This window comes from Monomorium pharaonis, chromosome 5 (assembly GCF_013373865.1).
Source record: "Monomorium pharaonis isolate MP-MQ-018 chromosome 5, ASM1337386v2, whole genome shotgun sequence".
NCBI classification, from domain to species: Eukaryota; Metazoa; Arthropoda; class Insecta; order Hymenoptera; family Formicidae; genus Monomorium; species Monomorium pharaonis.
The window spans coordinates 5,354,989-5,380,578 of NC_050471.1; the positions used below are offsets into that span (position 1 = coordinate 5,354,989).

General features: G+C 45.2%; 1 protein-coding gene and 1 long non-coding RNA gene across 2 annotated transcripts in view; one reads left to right on the forward strand and one right to left on the reverse strand.

Moving 5' to 3' along the window:
* LOC105837682 (POU domain protein CF1A) overlaps positions 1–25,590 on the reverse strand; it is a 44,500-nt gene that overhangs the window by 1,224 nt on the left and 17,686 nt on the right. Inside the window, 1 exon segment of the mRNA XM_028192738.2 lies at positions 1,503–1,752. The gene's annotated coding sequence lies outside the window, so the exon portion shown is untranslated.
* The window catches only part of LOC114255015, a 36,755-nt gene continuing 12,923 nt past the window's right edge, over positions 1,759–25,590 (forward strand). Inside the window, exon 1 of the long non-coding RNA XR_003626343.2 lies at positions 1,759–23,705. This is a non-coding gene — a long non-coding RNA (uncharacterized LOC114255015). The remainder of the gene's footprint in view (positions 23,706–25,590) is intronic.

A 25,590-nucleotide genomic window follows, 5' to 3' on the forward strand; every position in this document is an offset into this window, starting at 1 on the left:
CTACCAGACGTAATATGGGTCACTCTGACTGTAAGAAGTCCTTGATTTGATATAATCCAGATACAATCGATAGTCGAACGATAAATGTTTCGCATTTATTCGAATATTTATACGATGATAATTGCGAGATAAAAGTGATAAGACAACAAGGTTAATACAGTCAGGAATGAGAAAAAAGTATCTTTTTTTTTCTAATATTATTTTTATTTTTTCATCAAAACACATCGTCGATCGCTGCGATTGATATCTCGTACCATTTGCCAACAAAATCCCGTTTACGTTCAGCCTTATTCGCAATCGAGAAGATCGTCTCGGATCTATCGGACTCTGTTCCCTCTACTAATGTGCCATTAATTAACGAGCGCGTGGAAAACGAGCGACGCGAAACGACGCGAGTAGATGCGAGCGGCGCGATATGTACGGTCTAGTTCGATTTTAACGCGGAAAATGGAAGAATAGTACGCGGCAGCATCAGGGGAATATACTCGAGACTCGCCGTTCTCTTATCCGTTTGCATCTTTCCCTTATAGTCCTCTCTATCTGTCGTCCCCATTGATTTTTTTTCTGTTCTTTGCTTGCAAAGTGGCTCTCTCTCTCTCTACCCCCCTCCCTCTCCCTCTTTCTTCCCTTTCTCTTCTTTCCATCGTTCCAGCCTCCTTTTACATCGACAGTTTCTTCGTTACACACGTACATACATCTGTTATCGATGAGATACATATAATCGCGTACGTTTGGTGCTCCTATCGTTTTTCCTTCTCTCCTCCTCTACTTCTCTCTCTCTCTCTCTCTCTCTCTCACCTTCCCTACTTCTTTTTATTTCTTCCATATCGGTGCGTGCATCCGTCCGCCGTTGCTGTTGTTGCTGTTGTTGTTGTCGTCCCTCCCGCGGATGAGGGAGCGAGCATGAGGGCTATAGGCCATAAGGGCTAACAAGGCGATTACTCATGCCTCCCATAAGAAGAAGTTACAAGCGGCTTCGAAGGTTTATTGCGGCAAATGGCGAAATTTGTACCTTGCTAACGATTGCCCGTCTTTTTTTTGCTTCTGTCATCCCCTTCCCTCTCCTCCTCTCTCCCTCACCCTCTCTTCTCTTCTCGTATTTTTTATCATCGTGCATGCATCCCCGATATGCGCGACCCTCGCGATTTAGCGTCCGATGCATATAATTATGCATTAAACGTCGATGTATTTTGAAAACGAGTGACACCAGCCTGTCGATCGCGGATTGCAAACGTATTTTATCATTACTGAAACTCTCACGCGGACTATACATCAATCAAATATCACGATAACCGTTGCAGCTGATAATTTTTCAAAAATTCAACAGGAGTGCAACGATAATAAAGAAAACATCAGGATATAAATCCGGAATAACTGACGTTCTTGTTTCTTTATTTTACATTGTAGCATTCCAAAACTTGAATTCATATATTGTGTCTGCAGCATTTTTTGGCATTTCGAGTCAAAAACTTTATTGATAACAATGATGGAAAATGTCTCACCTCAAATTCGACGATATTTGGGCCCGCCCGAGTGTCCTGACTGCGCGCGATCGACGGACGACTCGTCCCGGACGTCCCGAAAGTCCTGACGACCGATCCTTGACGGCTGGATGCCTCTTCGGGGGTCCCGACTAAGTCCGGCAAATTGGCGGCAGCGGCGACGGCAGCGGCCGGGCTGGTGAGCCGATCGTCGATTTCGGTAGGTCCGAAAATGGGTCCGCGGGACGATCGGCAATCCGAGGGCAGGAAACTGCAATTTTGTAAAATAGGGCCTTAGGTTGGGATCCGTCTTTATTCCGAGGTCAAAATCGCGGCCCACTTGTATCGGGGAGGAGAATGGGACCCCTCTCGCGCGGTTCCGTTCCCTTCCCCTCTGCCCCTCGCGCCCCCGTTAAATCCCGTCGGTCGGCCTACGGCAGCTCGAGCTCCGGCAAGCTCTAATTAGATTTTAAGTGAGAAATTGAGCCTGCCGGCAATTTTAAGGAAGCCGAACACACCGCCCTGATTAATATCATTATGTGCGTTCGCTTGTTACACCGTAGGGCCCACGAGATGGAATCCGCGGGATGTACAGGCGGATGCAAAACTCCGTTGTAATTCAGCATAGCTTGCTGCTCGAGCGGTGAAATATTTTCTTGAACAAAATATCTATCGCTATTGTAGATTTCTTCTCGAAAATCAATCTTTGTAAAAAAGTTTTGTTACAATCTGTTCCGCATATTGCACTATGTATTGGATAAATTAATTTTCTAATTCGCATAGAGAATAATGAATTGTGTTTGTGTTCTATACACAAACACTATGATAAGGGACCAGTGTATCTCCATCATTGAAAAAAAATGTTTAAGAACAATCCGTCGTTTTTGTTACAACAATGAAATAAATATAATTCTTGGAGCGTGCTATATCAAAATATGCAGCGACTCTCGCGCGATCGTCGAGAGATAGCCAGTGGCTCCTCTCCGTCCCGGAGAGGCCCGAAGGACGAAAGGCGGAAGAGAGGCAGCGCCGAAGAAAGGCTCACCGAATAGCAACGCGGTCTTCGTTCGGAAGAGAGATATGCCATTACAAACGCTTATTTTCGGGTGATCGTGCGCGGTGCCATGAAAGGAACAACTTGCAATTATCATTGTTGTGGATGCATCGGGCCGCATCGGGCGGTAGTCTCTTTTTTTTTTTCTTTTACGTCTCGATTTCTCCTTCTCTTGTCCCGGGGCAACGCTAATTTTTGCGTTTTCAGGAAACGAGGCCCGTTGTCCACGATCACCTCGCCGCGTGTTCCCCGACATGCAAATCGTGCGTATCGGTACGCAAATTTCGGTACGTGCATTGAATGTGCTCGGTAAAAGTACAATCAGCAGTAAAGTAATTTAAACGGTCATTCTCACCCACACACACACACACACACACACATACACACATATTATACATACGTAGACGAATAATCGAAAAATAACTCTGAGTTTACCGGGAGATTATAATTGAAAAAAATTATTGAACATATGAGATCATACCCTTCTTTGTTGAGCAAAAGTCTCTCAAACAGGTGGCAATTTTCTTCTTTCTCCACGCTAACGAAAATCGCGAATGCAAATCGTACAGAGGAGCGACGTTTTCTCACCGAAACGAAACATACAAACACGATATTAAATAATGCATAACAAGCATTATGTTGCTGCACATTTGCTTTAATGACTGCCAGCTGACTCGGCGCTACCAATATATGCCGTAACAGATTATATATATTATCTAATCGCTTAAATAGCATGTAATCATTAGGATTATATTAATTGTATTATTATCAAGTATAATAGCGCGGCCAATGAATTGGAAGAGGCTAGCCTGAGACAGTCCGTTGTCGTTTTTATAATGAAACAGTCAGTCCGTACTATTAGCGCGATTCAGCAGTAGAATATTTTTACATAAATCTTCATCTTTAACGTAATCGACGTGTGCGGTTGCACACCGCGGCCCTGTTACTGTTACTTGAATGCCGATGACGTTGTCGTTAACGCAGGACGATCGAAATCATTAGTCTCGGCAAAGAGCCGTCATTAGCACAGCATTAAACGGTTATTAAGGCGTGCGCGCGCGGAAAAATGTGATCTGGCGGGGCGAATAAATCAGACAAGAAAAAAAGCTGGCGCGCGTTTAACTATTAATCACCCGGCCGTCCGATGCCGGCTGCGGTAGTGCCTTGTTTTATATCGATTTCTGATTCAGTGCTTTGTTTACTCGTCGTTTTGATGCGGCCGCAAGTTTAACGACATCGAGGTGTCGCGGCCGACACGCCGTTTGCAATTGGAGTCGCATAAATGAATGGGACGCAACCCCGTTTGCGTTTGTTACCGTCCGCTAATTAAGCCTCGACGTTTGTGAGAGGAGGCTCCGTTGATGTTTACGTAACATCGAATTTTGTCAAATATATCTTGACGGAAATCGTGATTAAATGCTAATAATTTTTATTCTAAATGAAGCATCGAGATCTCCGAATCTTAACCATTCGGACGAATCAGCCTGATCGCAGGTCGAAATAATTTTTTCCAAAAGAAATTTGTCACGCGGTGATTACGTAAATGCCATTACGGAAGCGTCGTGCGTGCGTCCGGTTTTCGTTTCGTAAAAGAGCGGCATAATGAATGTGCGGTGGCGCGGTCGAGTAGACTTTACCCTCCTCGAAACCGAGGCGAGCGGCGATCGTCGGTCGCGCTATTCATCAGCTGCGCTCTTTTACCACCGGCGTGACATGCCGTGGCTAATAGCACCTCTAAAGCGCCAGACAGCGACGATAATCCCCGACCGTTCCATTCCGCGGGCACCCCTCTATGCGCCCGCGATTTCCCGAAATCTCGTGCGGGCGTCACGGGTATCACCTGTCGTCCACGCGCACGCCGGCGCGGCGGGCACGCAAACGTAAAAAAATGTGTTAGCATGCAGGTAGCATAATTCTCTCGATGACTTAGTGCGGTTTGACCTACAACTCGAGCCTTTCTATTAGGAACACGTGCCGAGTTTCTGAATAATTTTTTACGCTTTAACAGTTAAATGCGTGTTATAACACTACAACCGCCAAGGATGCTAATTTGGTAATTTTTTTATTTTGTTTTCGGTCAGTAAATAGTTATGGTTCGTATCGTTAGATTTATTTCTGTTATATTTTCAAAATATTCTGTACAAAAAATATAAAAAAGAAATAAAAAGGAATTGAAGTGATTAGTAGAGCCAAAGTTGCTTCGGCGGTATTAGTGTTAGTGTAATCTCTGTGCATTTTTACTTGCGCATTCTTTTAACAAAATTATTTTGTCAAAGGAAAGCCCTTGATAGCACTATGGATTTGAAACTTAAGTTTCATTGTCTTCACCGAGATTTGAATATGTCGGCCTGTAATCTCCCTTTCTCTTCCATTTTCTGCACTTTAATTCCGGGTACAAGATCTCGTGCAGATTACGAGGTAAATAAAGTTGTTAACGCACAAGGCAGGGAGTTAAAGTTATAGTCCCTCGAAATTAATGCGAATAAACCAGCAGTTATAAAGTATTACACGTATGAAAGATTTATTACGTAGGAATAATTATATAATTCAACATGTTCAATAGCGCATTAATTTTGCGTGACTCGCCGCGTGATCGCGCGAAAAAAAAATTAGGTATGCATAATTCCCTTATGTTATTGCCGGTCAGGTAATTTATATTGGACTAAATGTGTTAATTAATCTGACGTATCAAGATTTAAAAGAATAAATAAGCTGCTAGAAGCAGGCCTGAATTTAATCGTTGCGTGGTTAAATGATAAATAAACGACAGGGATAAACATCGCGTATCCAAGTAGTTTATACCTCGAATGCAAGTAAAAAATGAGCCAGGAGGTTCCCACTTAGCTTGACTTAATTAATGACCGAATCCATCATCGGGACGTTCCCACAATGAGGCAGAAGACCGCCTGCCACCCTGCGAAGTAAAGCCTGCGTGCAACCCTTTTTTTTTCACCGACCACCTCTTTTCACGCGTATTGCCAAGTAGACAAAACCGCGACGCGACAACTGGCTGGCCAGTTCACCTTTCCAGAACGAAGATCTCCGTCGTCGTCGTCGTCGTCGTCGCCTATAACGGTCGTTTCAGGACCGTTTCAGGAGGCTGAACTCGATTCCTAAACTGGATTTTGACAACACGTTGACAAAACATTTCGAAACGAAGCGACCCTAGTTAAAATGAGATTGCAATGGAGCCATCTTCCGGTGGAAAGTGTTTGAGAGTTATCGACTTATAATGCTAACCATAATCTATTAATTTAAATTATTAAAATGTTAATAATTTAAAACGAACATAAGAAGCGTCGAAAGCCAGAACACATCCTAAATCACACTACTCCAATTACACTCAAACCCTCTGGCATGTATTCATTTAGAAAATCTCAAATTAGTTCGAGCCACACGAGCGAGATGGAAGTCCGGTATCGATGTCGCGAGACTGTTGCCTTCGGTATCAAGTCATCAAAAGCGCGTGCAAGCGACCGCCGCCCTCGTCCGATGATAAATGATACGTTGAAATCTAGCACGGCTGGAACCGTTCTGCAGCGATGCGGCGTGAAACTTCCTTCCCGGCGAACGAAGACACGGCAGAACAGGAAAGAAAAAAGAAGTCAACAGAGAAAGAAAGGGAGGGAGGTAGGGATGAGAAGTCTGAGAGATGAGTGCCTGTCCCAATGTTCTGCGCCGTAGTGACCGGTAACCGGTGGTGACCAGTGAGAGAATCCCAGAAAGAGCCGAGAGCCAGTCTTGCAGACTCCTGAAGGCTAGAACTCCTAGGGAATCCAAGCAAAACCGGTCCAGTCGGATCCGGAGCACCCGCTGGTCAGTCCAGGCTGCCGACTATCCTCTACCTGATCTTCCTCCTTCTCTTGTCTTTCCTTTTCTCGCTCTCTCTCTCTCTCTCTCTCTCTCTCTCTCTCTCTCTCTCTCTCTCTCTCTCTCTTTCTTTCTTTCTTTCTTTCTCCTTCCTTCTCCGACGGCCTCGCTCTTTCGAGCACTCGAGTACGTCTATCCCTCTTGAAAGCGTAGTGGACAAAGCGAAGACAGACCAGAACACGCTCTGCCGCCTGTCAAAAATCGATATTTCGTGTAATTATTCGTACGGTGCGCGAGGGAAATCCACCTTTCCATCGTTGTCGTCGCTACTCTCTCGAGGTCGGAAGAGCGAGGCGGATTCTCATTGTCGTGTAACCACCATGATCTTACATAACGGAAAAAAATTCACAGAGAGAAAAAGAGAGAGAGAGGGAGAGAAGGAGAGACAATCTTTGCAGTTTGCGCGGAGCGTTTCAAAATACCAACGGTATGACGGATGCGGCTCGAACTAACTCGCGACTAACTCTTCCTTTCACTCCGTCCGTCATTGTTGCCGCGATATATTTTTCGCGCGCTCGCTCGCGACGTCTCCGCTAACGTTTTTTTTTTCCGAGCGCGCGATAAATTCCACAGTGAGTTTCATAAATCTCTCAGATGAGTCGATGGAATATTATCACGCAGATATCCGATCTTTTTATACGTTATTTTCCCGTTTTAAAAATCAATGTCGTGTAACGCGTCATCTACAAAAAACATGTCCTTCGATAAGAGACCTGGATGAAGAAATTTCTCCGACTTTGAGAAATTTCGCCGCGTCGTATCTCCGTCAGCACAATCGGGCCACGCCACTGATGATGTCCGGTAGCGTGACAGCGTCCGGCATAGCCGATCGACGACGAAGGCTCCCGCGAGCGAGGACGCGACGGTATGCGGTAACAACGTATAACGTCGCAGATAGTATCTCGATATGGAAGAAAAAAAAATCGAGCGTCGCGGACGTCGATGACGTGATTAGGCTGGAACGTCGTCGTCGTTAGCTCACGCCCGTGACGAATCACCCCGTGGACTATGCGGAGGACGACAATTCGCCCTGCCTCTCACTTTCTCTCTTTTTTTATTTTCTTCTTTTCTTCCAAGGCTTCCCTTTCCTTCCCTTCCGAGAGATGAAAAGGATCACCGGTATGTAAGGGCGGGACGGCATGATTTTTCCCGTTACGATCAATCTTGTGATCGATCTGTCATCATTAGATTCTAAAGTGGAAAAGCCCAACGCACGCTGCTACGAAAAGTCGGAAAGCAACTTTCCAGCTATGCCTTTGCCAGCAGCGACAAAATGCCATGTTACCTTACACGGTCATCGATATCTTAATTATTTAAGAATATTCAAGCGGATCATCGTAATGATCCTAGGTGAGTTTGAAGACAGCAATGTGCACCGCTACAATATTCTAACACAATGTTGGAATATTGCAGCGGCCACGCGCAGTTCTAAAGCTCGACAAACGTGCGTAGGTAGTTGGCGATCTGCGCGCGCTCAATACATTCCCGAGGACTACGATATTAACTCAAGTTCGCGTAAATTAGAGGGGAACGAGGCGAGAAACGTACGTAGTCGCTGGACTCCATATCTCCGAGGCCGCAACGAGGTCGGGTTCTCACAGGAAATGGCCGAGATGATCGTCGAATGGAGAAGGCGCGAAAATCGGAATTGCTTAACGAAGGGTATAAAGACATCGACGAGTGACGATAAAGCGCGAAACGAACCGACGGGCACCACGAGCTGTTAGGTTCGCGAAGTTATCCGCGCCGGGTCCGTGCGTTTCACCTTGACTTTTTTCGTCCTTAATCGGTCGATCGGCCGTATCTCGCGCCCTCGCGGACTTCGCATCTGGAAACCTTACACCGGATTGTTCGCGAGAATGGCGCACGTTTTTCACGATAAAACAGAAGACAAGAGCACAGTAAAACTCTCCCTGATCTCCGTCGAGTGGGGCTGTTACAAGTGCAGTTTACAATAACGATCTCTCTCTAAGATATTATCGTCTGTCGTTATCGCGGAATAAATGCATGTAATATGCGATCCTAGTTATTAACGCGATTTCCGATTCTTATCACATCTTATTTTCGATTGATACAAACGCTTTCACAGCCTAGTAACAGATTTCGATTCTACGTCTTTCGTTTTTTTTTTTTTTCCCCAACACGATTTCTCCAGCTATAGAATTCAAAAAATAATAAATAATGAAACAAGTGTTAGAATGCACGGTTCGATATTTATATTATGACATAGATTTATGTTCCTAAAAACAGTCAGGATGCATACCAAAATGAAAATGTCCAAAGATCACGTACAGCATTCTTTAGAATGTGTCGTACGTTGGCATCCTCACCTGATCGTTGGCAGAACTATAGGGAGAACAGAAGATATAAGGAGAAAGAAACAGCGTTCTCAGAACCTTCTAGACAAACTATCGGGCCGACAGACACTTCTTTCGTAGGGCGGTAAACGCGAAAAAGATCGTGCTATCAATCGTGCCCGTAGGATTACGAGTCCTCTCTCCGGTGTATCCCTTTAGCACGGTGTGACTCACCAAGTTGCACTACTTCTCTTTCGAATCGTTCGACTTCGTCACAATCACGACCATATAAAAGGCACGCAAGATTTAAGTGAAGATTTAAGCAAAGGTTTGCCTGCATGAGAGATACCTTTACTCTTCAATAGCGGCTCCCTCTCTCTCTCCCTCTCACACACACACACATACACACACACACACTCTTTCTCTCTCTTTTTCTGTCAACGTAGAACGACGCGAATGAGATACCGACCGCAGCCAACCGGGAACGGAGCGTTCCCTTTGAATTTCACTAGAGTTCTGCGCCTCGCGTGCATGTTCACGCCAACAAATCGGAGCCAGAGAGAAGGAAAGAGAGAGAGAGAGAGTTCTCCGAGAGAAGCTGTCGGTCGTGAAGCGAGATGTCGGCAACTCTTTGACGCGCTATTGTAGCGTCCATTATTATTCAGATTCACCTTGTTTGAACTCCATATTTTGTCGTCCGAAGCTGTCGAGTTTATCGCGCGCCCGGTAGCAACTTGTATATTACAAAAAGTAGTAAATCTGCTTACGACCTGACACTTTCGCGAGCTTTTTGGTCACTGAAGAATAAAAAGAGGCAGACGCTTATGCCTTTCTGATGCAATTAGAAAAAAGAAAACATTTAGGGAAATGTTTTCGGAGAGAATAATCATTCACGAAACAGAGTTGGTTTCTCGACATCTTAACGAGGTATAATTAAACGGCGGAAGATACGAAGCGACGCCGGTAAGCATAGCCACTGACATGGTAATTGCCGTTGTTACGTTCCTACGAACGTCGTATTTAACGGGTAAACACCGTTCGCCTACTAATCGCGCGAGGAAAAGCCCTATTGATCGATCGCGTTCGATGCACCCTGCGTTACGTCGCTTCCGCATGTGGTGTGTGTATGTGTGTGTATATGTCTGGCCCTTTTTTTATTGCTATTACATTTCCCGTGGAATCTCTTGTAACGGTCGCTCGTATCCGACAACTCGTTACGGTTATTGTTATGGTTACACGTTAGCCGATATTAGAATCAATATTCAAGGGCCGCAGCAATTTGTATCTATTGGCACCAGGCTTTTAATTCACTCGGAACTGTGACAATTGTTTGCTCGATAAAACGTTCGTAGAAATGTGAAAGAAATGTGTTTTATTTACACACATACACGCACGCGCACGTTTTATTTATGTCGGGTATACTGTACTTCTGCAGATATTATTCTTAAATTCTTTTTTACTTGAACGAGATAAAGTTTTGCCTCGAGCAAATATAATTATCTCTGACGAGCTATTTTGTCAAGGAAAGCCATATGATTGCCCATCGTCTTCTTTATTCTTCCTCATAAAGAAACCCTGGTCCGTAACGCACCAAATGCGCTTACCTACCAGACATGTAATCCTGTAAGCACCCTTTAATACGCTCCGCAGCATCCATTGTCGCACGATCTTAACTTTTACGGATTATAAACTATTTTTATTTGGTATTAGTGTTTTGTGCTCGTTACTTTGTCTACTTCTCTCGTGACCCCTGCTGCGCGTGCGAAAGACTGAACGTTTTTATTCCGTAAATCCGATGAAATGCCAGTTGTACCGCCGCCGATGGTGCAAGCATCGACGGGAAAGAAACTTCCCCACGGTCGACAATTAAAATATTTGCTTGATTTTTAACTCGGGACTTGACAAAGTTTTACGCTGAATACACACAGAGAGAACTGTTTTTATTGAAGCGTCTAAAAATTCAGTTATAGATATAATGATCTGAAAATAATTTGCTTGAACATTATAATTATTTTGACGATCGAACAAAATTATTTTCAAATCTGTATTTATATATAACAAAATTTTTTAATACGTTAGAAAATCATTTTTCCATGCTGCAACTTTGAAAGAAAGAAATCTGAATCTGTCAAAATTATACAAAATTTTTATCTCACAGATGTTTAACGAAAGATAAAAAGTTGCTTTCGTAATAATCGCATATTTTATATTTAATAATGTCTCATTAATAATTCTGTAATTAATAATATTATAAAGTGTAAGGATATCCGCTATCGTTTGAACAACATTTTACAAACGACTGATTCTCGCGTGTCGAGGCGCAAGTACGAACGTTATGAACGGCCGTAAAAACTTTTTTGGCAATAAATATCCTTCGGTGTGAGCTTTATCACATGTACCAGCAAAAAAAAAACAATATCGCGAACGCGTACATCCCTTTTGCCTTGGACCGTGTCTGGGCGATGCATGGATAAAGCTGAATCCATAATTCCTCTTTCTCTTTTCCCTCTTGCGCGCACCATCCGTAATTAATGAACACCGTGTAGAATAGGGAGAATTATTGCACGCTTACGGGCGCGGGGTTCTTCTTTTATGGAAAGACCAAGATCGAAATCGTGCCCACGGATACAAGCAAATTTATGCTCGTTCTCGTAATACGGAAAAAGGAATGAATTATCGAAGTCGCGTGATCGGCTACCGTGATAATTGAATAGCGCGTTATTTACCGACACCGAAATTCGCGGCCATCGTGGAATTACATAGTGCATTCGCTTAAATAAATGGACCCTACCCTACGTTAAAGCTGTATAATTAAAATAGGACACCGTTAATTATCTTATCGGAAAAAAATTGTTTTAAATTACTTGATTTTAATCACATAGTATAAAAAATAAATCTTGTTCCTTATTTAATATTATATATATATATATTACAAGAAAAAATATACAATATTTGCAATGGCAATTTGCTGAAAATAAATTTATTTATTCATTAGGAGCCGAATAATTTTTTGCAAGATTTATCGAAAAACATTACGTCAAAGAATTTGTATTATCGATACTATATTTTTAAAAACGTCATTTCACGGCAAACAAGTGGGGAGTGATTTACAAAGTTGTATCACGAAGGAGCAACATCTTTCGAAGTCGAACGATCAGCCTGAACGATCTTCCCGGAATGGAACACTGGAAGCGAACGTGGACAGCTGCATCGTGGACCCCCCTTTGGACGGCGGGTCCCTACACGCGGTGTGGATGAAACTACGACGTGTGCCATCGAGAGCGCGGAAATGCGCGCGGACAAAAACTATGGATCGCGCACAATGGCCACATTGTGACGGCGTGTATCCACAAAAGGTGTCGATCGAAGCGAGGACAGCCAGCAGCGCGGCCCCGTGCCAAAAATCGGCTCGGAAAACCTGGCAAAACGTGCTCCATCATCTCACGTCGAAACGGGTAGCGTAATAAAGGGACACCCGGTAGCCAAATCGTGCCCGACATTATGTCGATTCTTTCCTCTCCTTAAATAGTTACATTTATATAACAAATGCGTATCCTTTTCGCTACTAAGAGAAAAAAAGACTCGAATCGGTTTCCATCATCCTTTAATCGCATATTGCATAAGTGAGATTGATAAGATCGTTCGACCGTTTTACATGCACGCATACGACGCATAGAGCACAGCCAATCAAGGTAACAGGAAGAAAAAGAGAAGTAATGGATAAATAACGAGAGACGTGTTAAAAACCCGACTGGGTAATTGCGACGGTAATCTCGGGCTCCTTTTGAAAATTACAGAGGTTAATGACGAGCGCGTTAAACGATATCGTGAATTAATTTCTATTTAATCATACGCTCTTTCGCGCAATAAGCGCACGACGTGCGTCCGGAGGCGGAGGGGAAAAAATAATTTGCGGAAATAAGCGGCATGCCGGCGCCTAATCAGGAAAATCTACTACGTCTGTAGGAGGAAATGTCGCTACGCTCTCGCAATTACATTTCATGGAATACATTTCCGAGCTCACACGTGGTGTGTGATATCACAGCGATACGATGAAACTGTTTCGTAGTTATATCTATATGGCTCCATCTTACAAGTCTAGCTGTACAGAGATGCAGAAAAGATGCTCAATTTTGCAGAGTGTCGTACCAATTACATTAATGTAACACATAAAGCGGGAGACAATTATTTTTGGTAAAGTGACAAAAACGCGTTACTATTATTCGCCATTAAGTGAAAATCGCATTAATTACGCACGTTGTGACGTAAAACCGGCTAGTCATCGTACTTTTTTTTTTGCGCAACGCGCAAATGACGAAACCGCGGCAAGAACTCGATAACATAAATCCCGAAGCAACGATCGGAAAATCACCGGCGCGAAACTACCGCGCGGCCAGACCGCAGTCGATTAATCTAAGGATGCGACTCCGTTTGCAACTTTATCGCCGATGTTGTGACTCACGACGATCTTCGTCGCACGCTATTGCACGAGTCACGAATCCGCGATGAGTCTAAGTGGACGATCCTTGGTCACGGAAGATCGCCCCGAGTAACCGCAAGAGATCGAGAGAGATACCTCCTCGGCTTGCTGTACACGAGAGCGCCGAGAGTGCTACCGAGAGTGCGATCGTTGAGCGTGACGTTACGACTAACGACTCGCTCGGGGAATTGAGAATTGCAATATAATGAACAATAAGAGACTAATGTTCGACAGTTTTGCTCTTTGAAAACGTAATTGCGGACGGACAGAATTATACAGCTACTGCGGAGAGCGCCGCAGCGGCGAGAGGATAATGGATGGACAAGAAAGTTCTCGTTGTCCGGGCGAGACTCTCTCCTCGAGTGCGCTAATCGGGAGTGCGCACTCGGAAAAATTGTCAATGGCGCCACGGATCGACGCGATCCCCATTCTGCCGCCCCTTATTTATAACGCAAACAAAGATGACAAAGAGCCTGATACGCTGCGCGCGGGGATGCGCTCCCTCACGTCCTACGTTTCGCTAGTTCGAGGGAGAGACAGAGAGAGAGAGAGAGAGAGAAAAGAGCTTCTCACCTACCATACTGTTACCGCCGCTAATGCTACCGGACAACAATGCGGCCGCGTCCACATTGCACGCGTCCGACCGCTAATTCCTCACGTTTTCTCTCACCCCTCCTGCTCCGATACATCACGGCATTCTCGCCCTACGTCCCTACCCTCGAATGAGATCCGACTATACACCATCCTGGAATTGGATTTCAGGAGGCTGCTGTTGAGTTTTTGCGAACTATACTCTCCATCTGCCCGGCACGCTTCCGCGTCTCGCGTTTCGCAAAATAAAGCCTGTACATGTAGAAAAAATACGGAAAAAATTTTCTTAAGCATTTTTCAAACGGGAAATGCACTACGCAACATATTTATTTAAACTTCTTACGAGAGTGTCAAAAACTGTAATCGAATACTTCAAACATGGGATTCGGAATTCTCATCGAACTGGATTTCTCCTTAAAAAAAAAATTTTACATCATCGCGAAATAGTATCGTTGATAAAAAAAAAATGAAGTGCAAGACAGCGAAAAGCAAAGCGTCCAGAAAGTGCGGAACATCCATGGAAGACCGTTGCGCTCACGAAAGCTTCTATCGATGCGATGGAAATGCAAATCTTACGGCAAATCCTCTTGAGGATGGGCGCGTAAAAGAGAGGAGGAGAGAGAGCTGGCAAGTGTACGAAATTGAGTTCCGGCGAGAGGAACTTGAACACTCCCCGGTAGTTTTCTTGCAGCGCAAGGTCGACTGTTTCTCGTTATACTCGAAGAGGGTGGTAAGGCGTTTTGGAAAATTAAAACCGTATACATTTTATAAATAAAATTGCAGAGACGTATTATATGAGGCATTTAATGTGTCTGGTACCAATTATTTTTCATGTACTTTAATTCAATAATAGCACTGAATCGGCGATAAAACGAAAAACAACGTAAACCTTTGTTACACCGAACACACATTAGAGATAAGAGTATTCACGGTTTTCGATTGCCCTCGTAAAGAGAAACGGAGAACCGAAGAAAACGAAAAAGAGGAACAGAAAAGAGGTGAACGCGCCCCTTTTTTTCCCGCAGGTAAATATTTCGTCGCTATCGCGGTTTAGACGATTTAATGGACGGCCATTAAATTTGTCAGCAGGTTCCGCGCTCGGAATTCGTGCTCGATTCCCCCCGGGGGGTCAGCGGTCACCCCCCGCGGCCGAGCGGCGGGCCCGTTTATCGCGCCACCCGGTACATTCGGTAGCCGGGTATGCCGATAGTGTACCTGCATCCGAGTGCTCGGAGGCCCTCTCTATCTCTATCTCTCCCCCGTTGGAAATTTGCATGGCATTTACATCCGATTGCGGCGCAACGCAGGCTGAAAGCGACGAGCACGGTCGTGGCCGTGGTGGGAAGAGGAAGGGCGAGGGACGAAGGCCGAAGGGCGAAGAACGAAGGGAACCGAGGGGGTTGACCGGTCCCCTCCTCGCCGTGGAGATCAGGGACGCGTAGGTGCACTTACGTCGGAATTAGACATTATTTTAGCCACTTAACTCCGACGCGTGCACCGGCTACGTTTCAGCGACTCCTTCCGTCCAATGAGCTGCGTTTCGCGCCCGGCTAAGTGCTGTTTACGAGACAGACGAGCGAAAGAGAACCCGAGGGGAGCCCTGTCCCGTTCAGTTGGGAAAAAGATCGTTTGCTCTGTAAACGATCCTGATTTCTATCCGATGAATGTTTATGTATGACTCGTCGAACGGCACGAGTGAGTTATAGTGCAAACTGTATTTTGGAACAAAATAGAACTCACGGGTGCATGATAAACGGTTAACACTCTGTATTCACGTTGATTTTTTTAGGTAACTTCTCTACACAACACTTCCAAATTAATTGTCATTATTTTTACAAGATTTAAAAAAATCTGTAATGATTTTTGCATACTTTAATATCTCTAGAAAATATTCGTATGATTGTTTATTTTTTAAAAATTATGTATAAATGTTATAACTACAGTGGTTTTAGTTTGTCAAAGAAAAGAAATTTGCAGGACAAAATTGTTAAAGCGTGCGTGTAGAATGTTAATACAAAATTGTCACTTCACATTTGCTTTGTGATTTAACTATCCTATATATTTTATAAAAATCAAATTATAAAAGGTGGTTTTTTTGCGTTGCGTCAACATTGTGAAACGTGAATTTAGAAATAATGCACAAGAGAAAAAAAAAGAAATCAAATAAAATAAAAATCATCAATATCGCCGGCTTACGAGAAACGTTGACACGTGAGTGAAATTAATAGATGATCGTAAATTTCTGTCACGAGATTCTACGCGATCTCTCCGCAACTTGGTAAGAATATCAATAAATTCATTAGACACATACACGTGTGTCTGCATCTTTCGCAATTACTTTGCGTACGTTACAAGGTTTGCAAGGTCATGTTCTCGGACGTACTTTGCGTGCGATAAAGATTACTCACATCTTCTGAATCCGTACGCGACAATGTTGACTCATCTCGGATTAAAACAAAATCTCTTCAATTGAAATTGCCAACTAAACCTTGTTCTAATCTTAATTTTAACTCATTTCCGAAAAGAGTGACCATCTACATAAATAAAAAGTTTGAAAAACGTCCTAATGCTACATCGATTAAACGTTGAAAAAAGTTTCTCGGTAAAATAAATAACGCGGTAGCAGAAGCATCCGCGATATCTTGTGTTGCACATTTCGATATAACAAAGAAACAGGAAAGGAGACGCTGAAGAAGATTAAACATCAATGTACGTTTCTAAAGATTAAGGAACGACCCAAATGTGGCAACATGCACTCACACACACACACAGACAAAAAGTATTCCTCGGGATATCCGAATGAGTGCTCAAGGTAAAATCGTAAGGTCAGGGTCATAGGTGCAGTTACGTCGGAATTGGACATTATTTTCAGCGAGTACCGGCCACTTAACTTAGGCGTGCGCGCGCGTACGCACGTATGTGCGTGTCATAGGTCCTATTATCGCGGCCACTTGGTGCCGGAATGACGATACTGTCTGTCCACTGTTAAAGTTCGTACTCTGCGCGCGCGAGAGAGAAAGAGAGGAAATACAATAGTACGACTCGACCTATTTTAGACCGCTGGATATGAAATCAACTCTTTTACAACTCGGTTTTATTCAAACTTTGAAAAATGTCTTCTTGCAATCGGATATTATACATGTTGCACTTTTGAAAAATTCTACAATCATCACTTGCTGTGGGGAATATTTTACAAATTCGCGATCCTCATCACGAAAGAGACTTGCCAGGTAAAATACAGTAGAAAAAGAAGTTTTCTAAATAAACGTATAACGCGTAATGACAAGTCGTGCGTAACGTGTGTATTTTTTAAAAATTAGCTCGGCTTCCATCCAGAACCGGAATCCGAACTATCCTCTCTGACCGTGCCGTAGTAATATTTTTCTACTTCGTATACCTCTATTCTTCCCTTTTCCCTTCGGCACCGAAGGAATTCTAGCGACGAGCAACAGGCCGATTGTAAAACGTGTTGGCTGCTGACGCAGCAGACGTAATGTCATAAAGGCAAATCCGCTACGAGCCGTTGATGGTGACAAGCGATCTTGCATGCGAAACGCACATTATATAACTTCGGACACAAAAAATCGAACGGCAATTACCGAGACACCAATTTTGCTAAAAACAAAATTGAAAGGGGAGCGGGGGCAGGTACAGGTACCTCGGCGTAATCGGCGAGGAAAGGCGCGTTTCTCGCTTCTGGCCGTCCGGATCCGCGAGTCAAAACGGAGTGAAAGGGGAACGCAACGGTAAGTCGATCGGAGCATCGATAAAATTGAGAATGCACGCGGTCTGCCGCTTTTAATGAATGAACGTCTCGTGAATATAGTAAAGAGAACGGGGAGGGAGGACGAAAGGGGCCCCACGAGGGCGGGGTGGGCGAGGAGGGATACGAAGAACGGCGAGATACGGGAAGGGGGACGAGTATATGTGCACGCAGTACACGCTCGCGTGTATACGCACACGCACGACGGAGTTTAACGTTTGTGTGTAACGTAGCCGGAACGGCGGCGGCGGCGGCGGCGCGGAGATCTACATAATGTTTATTATGCTAACCTAGGCCAACGCGGTTGCATCAACAAGTGTTATATTATCATTCAAATAAAATGTTTTAATCTGCATACGTTTTATCGCCCTCCCGCGGGCATGCGGAATGCACCGCCGGCACGAGACACGCGTTCCACGGTGGACACGCGCCCGTCGTTTGGCTCTTTTAAGCGTCCGGCCGAGCGTGCCTCGAGCGGAATTCCTTCCGGGGCGGCTTCTCTTTCGATGCCGATTCTCGGACGGGAAAGCGACCTCGAGAAAATTGATGGAAATTGTCCCCGATATATTACCCCGGCCATTTAACCGGCAACTATACAAAAAAATGGAACTCTTAATTTTTCATCCCTTTTATACTTCACCGTCGTTCGTTTTGTCGCTGTTTCTTTTTTGTTTGCCGTTTCTTTTCATTTTTTTGTACACACTCCCGATACGATGTAATCATATTTTAGATAATAAATTCTTTGCTTTAATGCTTCGTATTATATCAAAATTGTTGAATAAAACGCGAGCCGTATTTCTAAGTTTTCCTCAGTCGGCATATTAAAAACACATAAGTCAAAATGATCGTTCTCAGGAGGCACCAAAAGCAGGAGCAGGCGAAACTGACGACCTCGAGGGGTACGGCGGAGTGTTCTCCAAACTGTACGAGATATTGTATTCAGAATTGGTCACTCAGAGACACTTTATCATCGTCCCGGGGCAAAACGGGGCCTCCCGAAGGCAAAAACTTCGCGACAGATTTTTCGATTAGACGGAAAGAAGTCCGGCGAGATTTGCGAAAAAGTTTTCTAAGGAGAGCGGAGCTCTAATCTGAATGCGTTTTATCGGTCCCACGGGTCGCGTCCCGCGCGGAACACACGCGAAAGTTCCGCGTTCCGGCGTGCGGCACGCGAGTGCGTGCACGTGCCGCCGTACGATTAAAGATCGCGAGCTCGTGCGTCGAAATGTGTAAAAAAAAAAAAAAAGAAGCGGCGACCTGTGACCGCCGGTTTCGTCCACGATTTGCAGCGTGACGACACGAATCCGTGTGACACATAATTTAATTAATGATTCGCATGCTCGGCGACGACTGCGCTGCGCAAGAGCGACCCGAGAGAAAGAAAGGAAAAAAAAAGGACAGGCGAAAGGATTCGAATGCACGCGCGATCAATCACGCGATCAACAATCCGTATCGTGACGCAATAAAAAGAACGGGAAAATGAGAACGCGCTCTGCGCAGCAGAATTTTCCTGCATAAATGACAATTTACGAAAGTTTAGTTTGATATACCTTTTATTTTCTATATTGTCCCGAAAATAATCCGGAGTAATTTTCAATCAAGCGCCAACGATTCCAGTATTATTTTTTAATCGCACGTGTTCACGAAGGTACGTCGAGCACCATACAGAGCTTTGCGTGCAAATTGGCTGACGCGACGTAGAGAAGTCATCGCGCGATCACTGGTATCGCAGCAACCGGGGAGAGAAAGAGAGAGAGAGAGAGAGAGAGAGTATTGCAAAGTAGACTCTCTCATCTCTTCCCTATCTCACTTGCGGCTGATCCGGTAATCATCCTACTTATGCCTCGGTCTCTCTGTATATCTGTCTCGACCTCTCTCTCTCTCTCTCTCTCTTTCTCTCTGTCTCGCCGCCGGTTTCGTCCCGCTCCCCATGGGCCATTCGCGCGACGATCGGGGTGGGATCTTTCCGTGCCACCTGTGTGTCTTCATTATTCAGCAATGCAAATAGATTGCTGGCGCATTACCATAATTAGATTCAATATTTGTAGCTTGTCACGCCGTTACTATAATTCATCAGGGCGCGCGCGTCTATCTGGCGATTTGTCAGCCCGATCTCGCCCCGCGGGCGAAAAATGCATGATTAATACCCGCGGCGCGGGTGAAACTGGCACGATCATCTTCCGTTCGGAATTCCTCGCTACCGCGAATCGCAACACCTCGCGAACGTAGCCAAATAGACTCCAACCAACAATGAGATATATGGATGTATGTCAGCGTACGTAATACGAATGAGTTTCGGACAGTCGTAAAAAACGTGACGGGGCAAATTAATTCCCCGGGGCATCGAAAAAGCCGATCTGCATGGTATATGACTAATTGCCGCTGTCGTTTAGATAAGTGATTGGCAACATCGATATCGGGTAACTACGTTACGTCGAGATCCTGAGCTAAAATGATATCTCCGCCAAAAAGTCGCGGCGACGTCTGTTTCGTTCAGGAGAGATTCCAATTTTAACGTCAATTCCTTTTTTAAAGCGACAGATATATTTAGACACAAGCTTTCCAGTTGTAAATGAGAAATTAGCCGTTAAATGAAATTTTCATATTTGTTGCGTGGTCTTATAAGCACCGGGCTAACACCCACTGAAAATCCATAATCATAACGCAGTGACACTCATAAATAATTCAGGACAAACTTTGCCAGCGCACGAGAAAAATGCAGAAACTGGTCTCGACACACCGATATCTGTGTTTTGACCCCAGCTTTGCCGAAGGCCACTGTAACGTAATAACTTATCGTGAATGCTTTTCAACGCAAAACGCAGCCTCTCGGAGAGTATGTAGCTTTGCAATCGCGAAGGTCAGCGACGACGGTACGCGAGTATTCTCAGTTAAACGATAAGCCAACGATTTACGTATTTATTGATTACGATAATAAGAATCTTTTTTTCTTCGGTATTATCTGGTCCGTATGAATGGCAAGGAGAGAAGAGAGAGAGAGAGAGAGAGAGGGAGAGAGACAGAGAGAAGAAGAGAGAATATCATAAGGGAAAAATTGGTAGATTTGTCGCGTCACGCGCGATTGTCGCGTTAGCATTTGACGTTCGTGATTCCGTAACTTCTGACTCCCGACTGTATGTCAATACACGTCGCGAAATTATCGCATAAAAGCTTCTTCATTATTTTTAGGCATCACGCATACGTACAAACACACACGCACGTTACACATACACGTACACCGGTAATTCCAGCTGTCTTGCGGCTGACGAATATGGGTCGCGTTTATGTCACGGCGTGTCAGCTTGTCATTACACGTTTCGCGTACGGAGTGCATTTCGCGAAGTCTAGAGATGCATTTGCGACGTATGACGCAGCCACAGCGCGCTCGGAAGTAACTAAAAACGATTTTCCGAATACACCCGTCTAATCGGACTTAACGCGGTTTCGCAAACATAGCCCGCGAGACAAATTACTTTTGACGTATATTAAAAGGTGTACAAGGAGGTAGGCGATCGTGCGTCGATGTTGACGTAGGAAACGCGTTTCGCGTTAGGGAGCGTTTCTTAAATTACTTGAAAAGCAAATTTCTGCGTTGGTTCCACATAGCCTTTTCCGAACGAATGTTTTCGGGTTAGTCAGTAGACCGCGATGGACGTTTGCCCTCAATTAACTTTATAAGTGAGTAAGGAGGCGTGCGCCCGACCGTCCGTCCGTCCGTCAGTTCGTTCGTATCTCCATTGCATGCGATGTTCATTCTAACAAGTGCCAAATCTCACCACCGAGTGTTGGGCATTTTTATTGGGGTGTAATGGAGCCACGGAAGAGCGGCGGAACTCGCGGGACGCACGCTCCAAGATCATTTGCACGGAACGCTACATTCCATTTTAGCGCACGTGCATCCTTTCAAGGACGGTAGATACATAATATTAAGGTAGAACGCGTCACGGCATTCTTCGAAATCAATAAGTTAAAAAACATGTAAATGTATATTGTAAGGCAATGAAAATATATGATGTAATTGTGGCAAAGCTGTACTTACTATTTCATAAATATACCAGTGTTCATACACGTCAATCCAAATAGACTGGTAATCACTACTTTTCAATATAATCCTTTTCAAGAGGTGACGGATACACGTGTAAAGAGTCTCGGAAAGGTTGGAAGTCAACTCTAGATGCCTAATTGATTGTCTCGGCTGGGAGATGTCGAGATAATCCCTCAAAATAAAACATGGGCGTACCAAGAGACCTTGGTAAAGAGGTGATATCGCCGATCTACACGGGTCGCGTCGCGGAGAGGTCGCCCCACGTTGCTCCCACGCTCCGCGGCGGTTCGACAAATGCGCCGGTCCCGTCGTTTCCGCGACCGAGCGGTGCGTTTCCGCGGGCAGTGTAAGGTAACGCGGGCATAAGTCAAACGTGCGTCGGCGGAACCCGACGTGATCTCGGCTACCTAAAAGAGTAGTCTCTCTTCTCTCTCTCTCGAGGGACGTTCAATCTTTATCTCCGGCGGCGGCTCGTACGTGCGTAAGCGTGCGGACGCACGCACGCACGCACGCATGCACGTTTTCGTAGCTACGTAGCTACGCCACGCATGCATGGGCGAACGAAAAAAATCGCGACGTACACGGATAAGCCCGCCCACGCGAGCGTGTACCGTACAAGAGATGTGCCGCGTTCGCCGGTGACGTGCGTGTGCACACACGTTGCACACGTGTACACGCACGTAGACGAGACACCGTGGACGTACAGGTGTACGTTTCACGAGCGCATGCGTAGGCTCGTTTACTTAGCCAATGCCATAGCTGAGTTATTTATCTGTCTTTTGCCCGGCAGCGCCAGTCGAGAATGCCTCTATATACGAGCCAACACTCCTAGAGAGTCGTATATGCGCGTGGGTCCCCCGAGTCTTTTTTTTTTCTCTTCTGTTCAAGGCCTACCTGGTTATGTTGCTGTCGGACGCACGATCGGTTCTCTCCTTTCCTTCTTACGCTACGTGTCCGTCTCTCGATCTCTACGTTTGTCTCCGTCACCTCGGTCTCTCCCCCGTTTCTTATCCCTTTCCTCTCTCTCTCTTTCTCTCTTGGTCGCCGTTTCGCCGGGACCACTGCGCGATCTTATGAGAAAATAAAAAGAAAACAGAAAATCGACGAAAAAAGAATGGTCGAGAGGTGAACAAGGTTGGCATAAGGACGATCCCGAGGAATCTCCCGCAAAGTGGATCCGGTACTTAACATCGACGAGTTCGCGCGTCCCAAGGGTCTCGAGTGGGACCGAGAAGAGATCGTTAGAACGGTGATGTCGTTTCACGTTGACGTGTTTTCGATCACGAGCCAATGTTGAATTCGCGAAATCAAACGTCAACAAAAATCCGTGGAGATGGACGTCGGGACAATTATATGCTTATTGAAATTCCACGACTCGATCTGTAATTGTAAATTTTTTACCAAGTCAATTTCGAGGTGTAATCCGCGTAAACGCTGTAGAAAAAGACATACCATTTTCTACCGCTCGATTCAAACGCGAATCAATCGTGTTTCGTCGATTTAATCGCGGGGCTGTGCGATTCCCTGGAGCCAAGCAGGAAGTCGCGATGAAAAATTCGGTGCGGAGATACGTAAACGATGGATGAGGTCTCGCGTACGCGGCTCACGCTCGCTCTCCGTAGCCGGATTGTTGAGTGACGTCAGCGTCACCGGAAATGGAATGTAGGTAGCGATGCTTATTAAGCTTCAGAACGCGAGAGAGGGAACTACAACGAGAGAGAGAGAGAGAGAGAGAGAGAGAGAGAGAGAGAGAAGCAAAAAGAGAGCGGGAGAGATAGAGAAAGAGAGCTCGACGGAACAATCAGTCAAAGGGAGAGAAAGAGGTCTCCAGAGAGAAAAACGGAGAGAGGGAAGGATGACGTTCAATTGTTTCCTTCGCACACGCGTGCCACCGCGTATGCACGTAGGTACGTACCTACGTCCGTTCGCATAAAGAAGACGGCGATGCGCTGCGAAGATCCTAGTGTGGGCATCGGCTATTAAATCAATGCGCTGGTGTCAGGATCTGTTCACGCCTCGCTAATACACTCGTGGAATGTCAACGAGGCGACTACCTTGAGAGAAGGAGGCTGCCGCCGCGGCTCTGTTGCTGCAGCCTGGGAAATCTCGAGGCGAGCTATAAGGGTGAGTAACACACCTCGTCCCGGCGAGTTGCTCCTCGACGAGCGGAGATTTTAAGATGTGTGCTGAATGCCACGGAAATGTCGCGTGAAATGTCTCCCGTGAAAACAAGCGAGGAGAACGAACGGTCGATTCGTGCTTCGTAAAAACGAGCTTCAGGATAAATTTTATACCGTTAAATCTAAACTATTGCAATTGAATGAAAGAATTGCCGTTAAGCGGAAGTGTCAATTTTCTAGAATAAATGCGATAAAGTGTATCGCGAGAGAATTGTATTTTTAATTTCTTTACCCTCTACCCACTAAGAGCAGACAAAAATAACTGCGCGTTTAGAGTGTTTCCTCGATTGCTTAAGTTATTTGTGAATGAAAAATGAATAAGGAAGAGTGAGTAAGTTTGCGTGCGACCGCACTCGGGGGAAAAGACTTATTCAGCTAATACTTGGATAGCGCTTTGCGGTTTGGACGCGCATTATTCTCGCAATGATCGCACTTCCATTTCCTCGTCACAACGTCAAAACGTTTACATATACGCGAGCAAGAATGATTGCGTCTACGCGTTCGTTACGCTTCGTGTTTCTCGAATGAGAGAGAGAGAGAGAGAGAAACGGCTATTAAAGGAGTGGCGAAATGTTCGTCAATAACTAATTAACAGAAGTAACGATAATTTGCGGGCTCGAGCGACGTACCTGACCGGTGCGAGCGAGGAGTTCTACGTGCGCGAGCGTATTCTATAATTAAAGTCGGCATTACGTGCGTACGTGTTATCTTCCATCCGCTTCTCGTTGTTATGCAGAGTGTCTCTACTACTGCGAGAGGGGAAAAAAAATTTGGAATAATTTTGGAGGATGTAATAGTTAAAATTTACGAGCGTCGAAAAATAGATAACGGGGAAATTCGATAATCATTTACGTCGCTGGTTTCAGGCCGTTGTCGGCTGTTCTCGCTGCGACAGGGTCTGTATCAATAGCAGCAAAATACCGAGGTCCGCACGTAGATACCTTGTACCGAGTACGCGAGTGGAATACCGGGCGAACAAAGCGCGACGGCAGGGATTCGAGATGAAGATGCAATAGAGCCGCGCGCGAGAGAGGTGTCGCTAGGTATAATTATGGCATTCCAGATAAGGTGAAACGTGTACTAACGACTCTGGCCGCGGCTACCGGTCTCTCTTGTACGAGCGGTCACTTTTCTATCGGCCATTAAATCGATGCATTGCCGGGCGATCGACGGCGCGGCGGCGTTCACGCCTCGCTAATGCGCGATCCGAGGAATGTCAGGAAGGCGATCGGGATAACGAGAACCGGAATCCGCCGATGTTGATTCCATTAAACCACCCCTTGGGTTTCACATCTCTTATGATATTTCAGAATTCAAATAGGGATCGCCTCGGAGATTCGCCAAGTTGTTTTTTTTTTTTTCAACAGCCGACCACTTTATATCTCCCCCCTTCTCTTCATCAGGATTCACTTCTTTGCACTATGCTTGGATTATGTATTTATATGATAGGTATCAAATTTTCCAGAGAATTCTGCGCCGGCGAGACAAAGGAAAAATTGCTGCAATGCCTCGTAGGAAATCGTAGAAAATGCAAATGAAATACTGAAAAGAGATTGTATGAGAGATTCAAATAGAAGATTGAAGATTAAAAAAAAAGAAGTAGACGTTACGATTTTAGAAACTAGGAAGGCCGACGTTCGTCGATCGATCAGTATCGTTGAAGAAAACAACACAGATCCCGAGGACGAAGCGTCGCGTCACAGCGCAAATTGCAGCGTGCATCACGCGTGAGCCCATGCAGACGTCGTGCTACGCCTATAACAATAATTTCAGTAGGTGTGAACGAAACCACCGGGGGGAGGACGGAGGGCGCACAGGAACGGGGGAGA